Source organism: Phaenicophaeus curvirostris, unplaced genomic scaffold, assembly GCF_032191515.1.
Source record: "Phaenicophaeus curvirostris isolate KB17595 unplaced genomic scaffold, BPBGC_Pcur_1.0 scaffold_191, whole genome shotgun sequence".
Classification (NCBI taxonomy): Eukaryota; Metazoa; Chordata; class Aves; order Cuculiformes; family Cuculidae; genus Phaenicophaeus; species Phaenicophaeus curvirostris.
The window spans coordinates 112,134-125,258 of record NW_027206807.1 but is presented as its reverse complement, the minus strand read 5'-3'; positions in this window follow the sequence as shown (position 1 = coordinate 125,258).

The window sequence follows — 13,125 nt, the reverse complement described above, 5'->3', positions numbered from 1 at the left end:
GAACCCTACGGCTCTTCAAAAGCCCCCCAACCATTCTAGAGCCCCTCAGGACGCTTCTAAAGGGCCCCAGACACATTTAGAGCTCACTAAACCCTTTTGAAGGACCCCAAATCCTTCTAGAGCCTCCCAGGGCCCTTCTAAAGGCCCCCCGACCCTTCTAGAGCCCCCCAGGGCCTTTCTAAAAGCACCAAGACACTTCTAGAGCCCATCTGGACCATTCTAAAGGCCCCCAGACCCCTCTAGAGCACTTCTAAAGGCTCCTGGACCCATCTAGAGCTTCTCACGTCCCTTCTAAAAGCCCCCAGACCCTTCTAGAGCTCCCCAGAGCCCTTCTAAAGGCCCTTGGACCTATCTAGAGCCCCCCAGAGCCCTTCTAAAGGCCTCCAGACCCTTCTAGAGCCCATCTGGGCCATTCTAAAGGCCCCTAAACCCTTCTAGAGACCCCCAGGACCATTCTAAAGGACCATAAACCCTTCTAGAGGCCCACAGAGTCATTCTAAAGGCCCCCAGACCTTTCTAGAGTCCGCCAGGTCCCTTCTAAAGGTGCCCAGACACTTCTAGAGTCCCCCAGGGACACTCTAAAGGCCCCCAGACCCTCCTAGAGCACCTGAGGTCCATTCTCAGGGGCCCCATACCCTTCTAGAGCCTCTCATGTCCCTTCTAAAAGCCCCCAGACCTTTCTAGAGCCCCCCAGGGACACTCTAAAGGCCCCCAGGCACTTCTAGTGCCCCCCAGGGCCCTTCTAAAGGCGCCCAGACCCTTCTAGAGCCCCCCAGAGGCCTTCTAAAGGAACCCAGACATTTCTAGATCCACACAGGGCCCTTCTAAAGCCTCCCTGATCCTTCTAGAGCTCTTCAATGTCTTTCTAAAGGCCCCCAAACCATTCTAGAGCCCAGGAAGGCCCATCTGATGACCTCCAAACCATTCTAGAGCCCCTCAGAGCCCTTCTAAAGCCCCCCAGACCATTCTAGAGACCCTCTGGAGCATTCTAAAGGCCCCTAGACCCTTCTAGAGCTCCCCAGGCCCATTCCAAAGGCCCCCAGACCTTTCTAGAGGGCCCCAGAGTCCTTGTAAAGGCCCACAGACCTTTCTAGAGCCCTTCAGAGCCCTTGTAAAGGCCCCAAGACACTTCTAGAGCCCTGCAGAGCCCTTTTAAAGGCCTCCAGATCCTTCTAGAGCCCCTCTGGACAATTCTAAAGGCCCCTAGACCCTTCTAGAGCCCCCCAGACCCTCCTAGAGCATCTGACGTCCCTCCTAAGGGCCCCCAGACCCTCCTAGAGCCTCTCATGTCCCTTCTAAATGCCCCCAGACTTTTCTAGAGTCCCCCAGGGTGCTTCTAAAGGTCCCCAGACCCTTCGAGAGCCCCCCAGAGACCTTCTAATGAACCCAGACCCTTCTACATGTCCACTGGACCCTTTTTAAGGCCCCCAGACCCTTCTAGAGCTCCCACGAGCCTTTCTAAAGGCCCCCAGACCCTTCTAGAGCCCCTCACGGCCCTTCTCTATACCCCCAGACCCTTGTAGAGCCCCCTGGGGCCCTTCTAAAGGCACCCAGACCCATCTAGATCGCCTCTTGAGCCTTTTAAATGCCCCCAGACCATTCTAGAGCCCCTCACATTCCTTCTAAGGACCCACAGACTCTTCTAGAGCCCACCAAAGACACTCTAAAAGCCCCCAGGGCCCTTCTAGAGCCCCCCAGAGCCCTTCTAAAGGTCCCCAGACCGTTCTTGAGACCCTCATGTGTCCCTTCTTAAAGCCCCCAGACCCTTCTAGATCCCCCAAGGGCCCTTCTAAAGGACCCACACTGTTCTAGAGACCCTGTGGACAGTTCTAAAGGCCCTCAGACCCTTCTAGAGCCACCCAGGGCCCTTCTAAAGGCCCCTGGACCCTTCTAGGGCACCTCTGAACACTTCTTAATGCCCTCAGAGCCCCCCTAAAAGCCCCCAGACAAATCTAGAGCCCCCTAGAGCCATTCTAAAGGCGCCCAGACCATTTTAGAGCTTCTAATGTCCCTTCTAAAAACCCCCAGACCCTTCTAGAGCCCCCCAGGACCGTTCTAAAACTGCCAAGAGCCTTCTAGAGCCCATCTGGACCATTCTAAAGGCCCCCAGACCCATCTAGAGCAACCCAGAGCCCTTCTAAAGGCCCCTGGACCCTTCTAGAGCTTCTCATGTCCCTTCTAAAAGCCCCCAGACCCTTCTAGAGCCCCCCAGGACCCTTCTAAAAGTCCCCAAACCATTCTAGAGCCCATATGGTCCCTTCTAAATGACCTCAGACCTTTTTAGGGTGCCTCTGGACCCTTTTTAAAACATCCAGACCCTTCTAGAGCCCCTCATGTTTCTTCTCAGGGCCCTCAGACCCTTCTAGAGCCCTTCATGTCTATTCCAAAAGCCCCCAGGCACTGCTAGACCCCACCCAGGGCCCTTCTAAAGGCCCCCAGACCCTTCTAAAGGCCTCCAGACCATTCTAGGGATCCCAAGAGGGGCTCTAAAGGGGTCTGGGGGCCTTTAGAAGGGCTCGTGGGGGCTCTAGAAGGGTCTGGGTGCCTATAGAAGGGTCCTGGGAGGCTCTAGAAGGGTCTGGGGTCCTTTAGAAGGGAAAGGAGGGGTGCTAGAACGGTCTGAGGGACTTTAGAAGAAACATGAGGGGTTCTAGAAGGGTCTGAAAACCTTTAGAAGGGGCCTTGAGGGCTCTAGAAGGGCTCAGGGGGCACGAGAAGGGTCTGGAGTCCTTTAAAAAGGCCCTGGGGGTGCTCTAGAAGGGTCTGGGGGCTTTTAGAAAGAACTTGAGGGGCTCTAGAATGGTTTGGGTTAGGGTTACGGGGTTAGGGGGTTAGGGACTAGGGTTATGGTTATCCAGTTAGGGTTATGGGTTAGGGTCAGGGTTAGGGACAGGGGGTTAGGGTTAAGTGTTAGGGGATTAGTCCTTCTAGAGCCCCTCTAGACAAATCTAAAGGCCTCTAGACCCTTCTAGAGGCCCCCAGAGTCCTTCTAAAGGCCCCCAGACCTCTCTAAAGACTGCCAGGGCCCTTCTAAAGGCCCCCAGACCCTCCTAGAGCTCCACTGGACCCTTCTAAAAGCCCCCAGACCCTTCTAGAGCACCTGACGTCCATTCTAAAAGACCCCAGACCATTCTAGCACCCACCGGGGCCCTTCTAAAAGTGCCAAGACCTTTCTAGAGCCCCTCTGGACCATTCTAAAGGACCCCAGACCCTTCTAGATCCTCCCAGAGACCTTCTAAAGGCCCCTGGACCCTTCTAGAGCTTCTCAAATCCCTTCTAGAAGCCCCCAGACCCTTCTAGACCCCCCAGAGACGTTCTAAAGGCATCTAGACCCTTCTAAATCCTCCCAGACCCATTCTAATGGACCCTAGACCCTTCTAGAGGGCCCCAGAGTCCTTCTAAGAGACCCCAGACCCCGCTAGAGCCCCTGAGAGACCTTCTAAAGGCCCCTGGACCCTTCTAGAGCTTCTCACATCCTTTCTAAAGGACCCCAGACCATTCTAAAGCCGCCAGAGACCTTCTAAAGGACCCTGGACCCTTCTAGAGCTTCTCACGTCCCTTCTAGAGGACCCCAGACCCATCTAAAGGCCCCCAGCGACATTCTAAAGGCCCCTGGACCCTTCTAGATCTTCTCACGTCCACTTTAAAAGACCCCAGACCCATTCTAAAGGACCCTAGACCCTTCTAGAGGGCCCCAGAGTCCTTCTAAAAGACACCAGACACCGCTAGAGACCCCAGAGAACTTCTAAAGGCCCCTGAACCCTTCTAGAGCTTCTCACGTGCCTTCTAAAGGCCCCCAGACCCTTTTAGAGCCCCCCAGAGACCTTCTAAAAGCCCCTGGACCCTTCTAGAGCTACTCACGTCCCTTCTAAAAGCCCCCAGACCCGTCTAGAGCCCCCCAGAAACTTCAAAAAGCGCCAAGACCCTTCAAGAGCCCATCTGGACAATTCTAAAAGCCCCCAGACCCTTCTAGAGCCCCCCAGAGAGATTAAAAAAGCCCCTGGACCCTTCTAGAGCATCTCACATCCACTCTAAAAGCCTCCAGACCCTTCTAGAGCCCCCCAGATCCATTCTAAAGACCTCTAGAGCACCCTGGTACCCCTTTATAGCCCTCTAAGACCATTCTATGACCACAATGAACCCTCTAGAGCCCTCTGGGAACCACTTAGGGCCTTCTAGGACCCTTCTAGGACCACGAGGAACCCTCTAGAGCTCCCTGGGAGCCATATAGTGCGTACTAGGACCCTTCTAGAACCACGAGAAACCCTCTAGAGCCCTCTGGGAACCCCTTAGGGCCTTCTAGAATCCTTCTAGGAACACCAGGAACCCTCTAGAGCCACCTGGGATGCACTTACGGCCTTCTAGGACCCTTCTAGAACCACGAGAAACCCTCTAGAGCCCCCTGGGACCCCTTTAGGACCTTCTAGGACCATTCTAGGACCACGAGAAACCATCTAGAGCCCCCTGGGACCTCTTAGGGCTTTGTAGAACCCTTCTAGGACAAAGAGGAACCTTCTAGAGCCCCCTGGGACCCCTTTAGTGCCTTCTAGGACCCTTCTAGGAGCACCAGGAACCCTCTAGAGCCCCCTGGGAAAACTTTAGGGCCTTCTAGGACCCTTCTAGGACCACAAGAAACAACCTAGAGCCCCCTGGTACCCCCTTAGGGCCATCAAGGACCATTGTAAGACCTAGGGGAACCCTCTAGAGCCCCCTGGGACCGCTTAGAGCCTTCTAGGGCCCTTCTAGGAACCCCAGGAACCCTCTAGAGCCCCCTGGGAACCTTCTAGGACAAGCAGGAACCCTCTAGAGCCCACTGGGACCCCCTTAGAGCCTTCTAAGACCCTTCTAGGACCCACGGGAACCATCTAGAGCCCCCTGGGACCCCTTTAGGGCCTTCTAGGACACTTCTAGGTCCTCCAGGGACCTTCTAGAGCCCCCTGGGACCACTTAGAGCATTCTAGGACCCTTCTAGGAGCACCAGGAGCCCTCTAGAGCCCCCTGGGACCACTTTAGGGCCTTCTAGGACCCTTCTAGGACAACAGGGAACCCTCTAGAGGCCCCTGGGATCCTTCTTTGGCTTTCTAGGACAATTCTAGAGTCACCAGGAACCCTCTAGAGCTCCCTTGGACCCCTTTAGGTCAATCTAGGACCCTTCTAGGACCACAAGAAACCTTCTAGAGCCCCCTGGGACACCCTTAGGGCCTTCTAGGACCATTTTAAGACCCTGGGGAACCCTCTAGAGCCCCCTGGGACCCCTTTAGGGCCTTCTAGGATCCTTCTAGGGCCCCCAGGGACACTCTAGAGCCCCCTGGAACCCCTAAGACCATTCTAGGGCCCTTCTAGGAACCCCAGGAACCCTCTAGAGTCCCCTGGGACCCACTTAGGCCCTTCTAGGACCCTTCTAGGACCACGAGGAACCCTCTAGAGCCCCCTGGGTCCCACCTAGGGCCTTCTTGGACTCTTCTAAGACCACGAGGAGCCCTCTAGAGCCCCCTGGGAACCACTTAGGGCCTACTAGGACACTTCTAGGACCACCAGGAACCATCTAGAGACCACTGGGACCTCTTTAGGGCCTTCTAGGACCACGAGAAACCATCCAGAGCCCTCTGGGAACCACTTAGGGCCTTCTAGAATCCTTCTAGGACCACCAGGAATCATCTAGAGCCCCCTGGGACCCCCTTAGGGCCTTCTAGGACCCATCTAGGACCACGAGGAGCCCTGTAGAGCCCCCTGGGACCCCCTTAGGACCTGCTAGGACCCTTCTAGGACCATGAGAAACAATCTAGAGCCCTCTGGGACCACTTTAGGTCCTTCTAGGACCTATCTAGGACCACGAGAAACCATCTAGAGCCCCCTGGGACCCCCTATAGGGCCTTCTAGGACCAATGTAAGACTCCGGGGAACCCTCTAGAGCCCCCTGGGACCCCCTTAGGGCCTTCTAGGTCCCTTCTAAGACCATGAGAAACAATCTAGAGCCCCCTGGGACCACTTTAGGGACTTCTAGGACCCTTCTAGGACGACGAGACACAACCTAGAGCCCCCTGGTACCCCCTTAGGGCCCTCTAGGGCCATTGTAAGATAGCGGGGAACCCTCTAGAGCCTCCTGGGTCCTCTTTAGGGCCTTCTAGGGCCCCCAGGGACGTTCTAGAGCCCCCTGGGTCCCCTTTAGGGCCTTCTAGGGCCCTTCTAGGACAACCAGGAACCCTCTAGATCCCACTGGGACCTCTTAGGGCTTTGTAGAACCCTTCTAGGACAACGAGGAACCCTCTAGAGACCCATGGGACCCACTTAGGGCCTTCTAGGACCCTTCTAGGACCCACTGGAAGCATCTAGAGCCCCCTGGGACCCCTTTAGGGCCTTCTAGGACACTTCTAGGTCCTCCAGGGACCCTCTAGAGCCCCCTGGGACCCTTTAGGGCATTCTAGGGCCCTTCTAGAGCCCCCAGGGACACTCTAGTGCCCCCTGGATCCACTTAGACCATTCTAGGGCCCTTCTAGGAACCCCAGGAACCCTCTAGAGCCCGCTGGGACCCACTTAGGGTTTTCTAGGACCATTCTAGGACCACGAGAAACCCTCTAGAGACACCTGGGACCCCCTTAGGACCTTCTAGGACCATTCTAGAACCATGAGGAACCCTCTAGAGCCCCCTGGGACCCATTTAGGGCCTTCTAAGACCCTTTTGGGACCACGAGGAACCATCTAGAGCCCCCTGGGACCCCTTTAGGGCCTTCTAGGACCCTTCTAGGACCCACGGGAACCATCTAGAGCCCTTTGGGATCATTCTAGGTCTTTCTAGGACCCTTCTAGTGTCACCAGAAACACTCTAGAGACACGTGGGACCCCCTTAGGACCTTCTAGGACCATTCTAGAACCATGAGGAACCCTCTAGAGCCCCCTGGGACCCATTTAGGGCCTTCTAAGACCCTTTTGGGACCACGAGGAACCATCTAGAGCCCCCTGGGACCCCTTTAGGGCCTTCTGGGACCCTTCTAGAGCTTTATAGGAGAATTCTAGAGTCACCAGGAGCCCTCTAGAGCCCCCTGGGAACTACTTAGGGTCTTCTAGGACCCTTCTAGGGCCCTCAGGGACCTTCTAGAGCCCCCTGGGACCCCCTTAGGTATGTCTAGGACACTTCTAGACCACCAGAAACCCTCTAGAGACCCCTGGGACACTCTTAGGGCCTACTAGATCCATTCTAGGACCACGAGGAACCCTCTAGAGCCCTCTGGGACCCCTTTAGGGCCTTCTAGAACCCTTCTAGGACCACAAGGAACCCTCAAGAGCACCCTGTGAACCAATTAGGGCCTTCTAGGACACTTCTAGGACCATGATGAACCCTGTAGAGCCCCCTGGGACCCCCTTAGGGCCTTCTAGGACCCTTCAGGACCACGAGGAATCCTCTAGAGCCCCCTGGGACCCTTCTCGGGCTTTCTAGGTCACACCTAGAGTCACCAGGAACCCTCCAGAGCCCCTTGGAACCGCTTTAGGGCCTTCTAGTACCCTTCTAGGGCCCTCAGGGACCTTCTAGAGCCCTCTGGGACCCCTTTAGGACCTTCTAGGACCCTTCTAGGACTACAAGAAACCATCTAGACCCTCCTGGGACCCACTTAGCGCCTTCTAGGGGTCTTCTAAGACCACGAGAAACCATCTAGAGCCCCCTGGGACCCCCTTAGGGCATTCTAGGACCATTTTAAGACCCCGGGGAACCACCTAGAGCCCCCTGGGACCCTTTTAGAACATTCTAGGACCCTTCTAGGATCCCCAGGAACCCTCTAGAACCACCTGGGACCCCCTTAGGGCCTTCTAGGACCCTTCTAGGACCACAAGGAACCCTCTAGAGCCCCCTGGGACCCCTTTAGGGCCTTCTAGGACCCTTCTAGGGCACCCAGGGACCCTCTAGAGCCCCCTGGGTCCCGTTAGAGCCTTCTAGGACACTTCTAGGACCACCAGAAACCCTCTAGAGCCCCCTGGGACCCCCTTAGAGCCTTCTAGGACCCTTCTAAGATCACCAGAAACCCTCTAGAGCCCTCTTGGACCTACTTAGGGTCTTCTAGGACCCTTCTAGGACTATGAGGAACCCTCTAGAGCAAACTGAGACCCTCTTAGGGTCTTCTGGGACCATGAGAAACCATCTAGAGCCCCCTGGGACCCACTTAGGGCATTCTAGGATCATTGTAAGACCCCGGGGAACCTTCTAGAGCCCCCGGGACCCATTTAGTGCCTTCTAAGACACTTCTAGGACCACCAGGATCCCTCTAGAGCCCCCTGGAACACCCTTAGGGCCTTCTAGTGCCCTTCTAGGACCACCAGGAATCCTCTGGAGTCCACTGGGACCCCTTAGGGCTTTGTAGAACCCTTCCAGGAGCACGAGGAACCCTCTAGAGCACCCTGGGACCCATTTAGGGCCTTCTAGGACACTTCTATGACCACGAGGAACCCTCTAGAGCCCCCTGGAACACCCTTAGGGCCTTCTAGGACCCTTCAGGACCACGAGGAATCCTCTAGAGCCCCCTGGGACCTTTCTTGGCCTTTCTAGGTCACATCTAGAGTCACCAGGAACCCTCCAGAGCCCCTTGGAACCGATTTAGGGCCTTCTAGGACCCTTCTAGGGCCCTCAGGGACCTTCTAGAGCCCTCTGGGACCCCCTTAGAGCCTTCTAGGACCCTTCTAGGACCACGAGGAACCCTCTAGACCAACCTGAGACCCACTTAGGGCCTCCTAGAAACATTCTAGGACCACGAGGAACCCTCTAGAGCCCCCTGGGACCCCTTTAGGACCTTCTAGGACCCTTCCAGGACTACAAGAAACCATCTAGAGCCCCCTGGGACCCACTTAGCGCCTTCTAGGGGTCTTCTAGGACCACGAGAAACCATCTAGAGACCCCTGGGACACCCTTAGGGCCTTCTAGGACCATTTTAAGACCCTGGGGAACCATCTAGAGCCCCCTGGGACCCTTTTAGAACATTCTAGGACCCTTCTAGGACCACGAGTAAACCCTCTAGAACCACCTGGGATCCACTTAGGGCCTCCTAGGACCCTTCTAGGACCCACGGGAACCCTCTAGAGCCCCCTGGGACCCCTTTAGGGCCTCTAGGACCCTTCTAGGGACCCCAGGGACCCTCTAGAGGCCCCTGGGTCCCGTTAGAGCCTTCTAGGACACTTCTAGGACCACCAGGAACCCTCTAGAGCCCCCTGGGACCACTTTAGGGCCTTCTAGGACACTTCTAGGACCACGAGACATAACCTAGAGCCCCCTGGTACCCCCTTAGGGCATCCTAGGATCATTTTAAGATACCGGGGACCCCTCTAGAGCCACCTGGGTCCCCTTTAGGGCCTTCTAGGACCCTTCCAGGGCTCCCAAGGACCCTCTAGAGCCCCCTGGGACACCCTTAGGGCGTTCTAGGGCCCTTCTAGGACCACCAGGATCCCTCTAGAGCCCCCTGGGACCCCCTTAGGGCTTTCAAGGACCTTTCTAGAGTCACCAGGAAGCCTCTTGAGCTCCCTGGGACCTCCTTAGGTCCTTGTAGGACTCTTCAAAGACTTCTGGAAACCCTCTGGAGCACCCTGGGACGCTGTTAGGGCCTTCTAAGACCCTTCTTTGACATTCTACAGCCCCCGAGGACCATTCTGAAGGCCTCCAGACCCTTCTAGAGCCCCCCAGGGCCATTCTGAAGGCTCCCAGACCATTCTAGAGCCCCTCAGGACCTTTCTGAAGGCCTCCAGACCCTTCTATAGGGGTCCCAAAGAGCTCTAGAGGGTTCCTCAAGGTCCTAGAAGGACCTAAGGGGGTTCCAGGGGGCTGTAGAGGGTTCCTAGTGGTCCTAGAAGGGTCCTAGAAGGACCTAAAGGGGTTCCAGGGGGTCTACATGGTCTTGGTGGTCCTAGAAGGGTCCTAGAAGGCCCTAAGGGGGTCCCAGGGGGCTCTAGAGGGTTCCTGGTGGTCCTAGAATGAACTAATGGAGTCCCAGGGGGCTCTAGAGTGTCCCTGGGGACCCTAGAAGGGTCCTAGAAGGCCCTAAGGGGGTCCCAGGGGGCTCTAGATGGTTTCTCGTGGTCCTAGAAGGGTTCTAGAAGGCCCTAAGTGGGTCCCAGGGGGCTCTAGAGGGTTCCTCTTGGTCCTAGAATGGTTCTAGAAGGCCCTAAGAGTGTCCCAGGGGGCTCTAGAGGGATGCTGGTGGTGCTAGAAGTGTCCTAGAAGGACCTAAGTGGGTCCCATGGGGCTCTAAAGGGATTCAGGGACTCCTAGAAGGGTCCTAGAAGGCTCTAAGGAGTCCCAGGGGGCTCTAGATGGATTCTTGTGGTTCTAGAAGGGTCCTAGAATGTCCTAAGTGGGTCCCAGATGGCTCTAGAGGGTTCCTGGTTATCCTAGAATGGTCCTAGAAGGCCTTAAGTGAGTCCCAGGGGGCTGTAGATGGTTTCTCGTGGTCCTAGAAGGGTCCTAGAAGGCCCTAAGGAGTCCCAGGGGCCTCTAGAGGGTACCTGGGGGCACTAGAAGGGTCCTAGAAGGCACAAAGTGGGTCCCAGAGGGCTCTAGAGGGTCCCTGGTAGTCCTAGAAGTGTCCTAGAAGGCCCTAAGGGGGTCCCAGGGGGTTCTAGAAGGTTCCTGGGGCTCCTAGAAGGGTCCTAGAAAGACTTAAGTGTGTCCCAGAGGACTCTAGAGGGTTCCCCGGGGTCTTACAATTGTCCTAGAAGGTTCTAAGGGGTCCCAGGGGGCTCTAGATGGTTCCTCGTGGTCCTAGAAGACACCTAGATGGCCCTAAGGTGGTCCAAGGAGGCTCTAGAGGGTTCCTCGTGGTCTGAGAAGGATCCTAGAAGGCCCTAAGTGGGTCCCAGGGGCTTCTAGAGGGTTCCTGGGGCTCCTAGAATGGTCCTAGAATGCTCTAAGGGGTACCAGGGGGCTCTAGATGGTTCCCCAGAGTCTTAAAATGATCCTAGGATGTCCTAAGGGGGTCTCAGGGGGCTCTAGAGCGTCTCTGGAGGCCCTAGAATGGTCCAAGAAGGCCCATTCGAGGTCCCAGGGGGCTCTAGAGGGTTCCCTGGGGTCTTACAATGATCCTAGAAGGCCGTAAGTGGGTCCCAGGGAGCTCTAGAGAGTTCCTCGTGGTCCTAGAACGGTACTAGAAGGCCCTAAGTTAGTCCCAGAGGACTCTAAAGGGTTCCTGGTGATCCTAGAAGGGTCCTAGAAGGCCCTAAGGGAGTCCCAGAGGGCTCTAGAGGGTTTCTCGTGGTCCTAGAAGGGCCCTTGAGGGCCCTAAGGAGTCCCAGGGGGCTCTAGAGGGTCGCTGGGGGCACTTGAAGGGTCCTAGAAGGCACAAAGTGGGTCCCAGAGGGCTCTAGCGGGTTCCTGGTGGTCCTAGAAGGGTCCTAGAAGGGCCTAAGGGGGTCCCAGAGGGTTCTAGAAGGTTCCTGGGGCTCCTAGAAGGGTCCTAGAAGGCCCTAAGGGGGTCCCAGGGGGCTCTAGAGGGTCCCTTGGGACATTCAAGGGTCCTAGGAGGTGCAAAGGGGTTTGCAGAGGGCTCTAGAGGGTTCCTCGTGGTCTTAGAAGAGTCCTAGAATGCCCTAAGGGTGTCCCAGGGGGCTCTAGAGGGTTCCTCGTGGTCCTAGAAGGGTCCTAGATGGTCTTAACGGGGCCCCAGAGGACTCTTGATGGTTCCCCAGGGTCTTATATTCGTCATAGAAGATTCTAAGTTGTCCCGAGGGCTCTCGATGGTTCCTGGTGGTCCTAGAAGACACCTAGAAGGCCCTAAGGGGGTCCCAGGGGGCTCTAGATGGTTTCTTCTGGTCCTAGAAGGGTCCTTGAAGGCCTTAAGGGGGTCCCAGTGGGCTCTAGAGAGTTCCTCTTGGTCCTAGAAGGGTGCTAGAAAGCCCTAAGTGGGTCCCAAGGGGCTCTAGAGGGTTTCTCGTGGACCTAGAATGGTCTTAGAAGGCCCTAAATGGTTCCCAGAGGGCTCTAGAGGGTTCCTGGTGGTCCTAGAAGGGTCTTAGAAGGCCCTAAGTGGGTTCCAGGGGTTTCTAGAAGGTTCCCATCGGTCCTAGAAGGGTCCTAGAATGCTCTAAGGGGTCCCAGGGTGGTCTATATGGATCTCTGGAGTCTTAAAATGGTCCTAGAAAGCCCTAAAATGGTCCCGGGGGGCTCTAGAGGGTCCTTGAGGGCTCTAGAATGGTCCTAGAAGGCCCTAAAGGGGTCCCAGGGGGCTCTAGAGGGTTTCCCTGGGGGCAGTAGAAGGGTCCTAGAACCCCCTAAGGGGGTCCCAGAGGGCTCCAGAGGGTTCCTCGTGGTCCTAGAAGGGTCCTAGAAGGCTCTAAGGGGGTCCTATGGGGCTCTAGAGGGTTCATGAGATTCCTAGAAGGGTTCTAGTAGGCTCTAAGAGGGTCACAGGGGGCTCTAGAGGGTTCCTGGTGGTCCTAGAAGGGTCTTAGAAGGCCCTAAGTGTGTCCCAGGGGGTTCTAGAAGGTTCCTCGTGGTCATAGAAGGGTCCTAGAATGCTCTAAGGGGACCCAAGGGTCTCTAGATGGTTCCCCGGAGTCTTAAAATGGTCCTAGAAGGCCCTAAGGAGGTCCCAGGGGGCTCTAGAGGGTCCCTGGGAGCACTAGAAGGATCCTAAAAGGCCCTAAGTGGGTCCTAGGGGGCTCTAGAGGGTACCTCGTGGTCCTAGAAGGGTCCTACAATGCCTTAAGGGGGTCCCAGGGTTCTCTAGAGGGTTCCCCGAGGTCTTACCATGGTCCTAGAAGGCCCTAAAGGGGTTCCAGGGAGCTATAGATGGTTTCTCGTGGTCCTAGAGGGGTCCCAGGGGGCTCTAGAGGGTTCCTGGTGATTCTAAAAGGGTCCTAGAAAGCCCTAGAAGGGTTCCAGAGGGCTCTAGAGGGTACCCGTGGGTCCTAGAAGGGTCCTAGAAGGCCCTAAAGGGGTCCCAGCGGGCTCTAGAGGGTTCCTCGTGGTCCTAGAAAGGTCTTAAAAGGCCCTAAGGAGGTCCCAGTGGGCTCTAGAGAGTTCCTCGTGGTCCTAGAAGGGTCCTAGAAGGCCCTACGTGGGTCCCAGGGGGCTCTAGATGGTTTCCCGTGGTCCGAGAAGGGTCCTAGAAGGCCCTAGAAGGGTCCCAGGGGGCTCTAGGGGGTTCCTCGTGG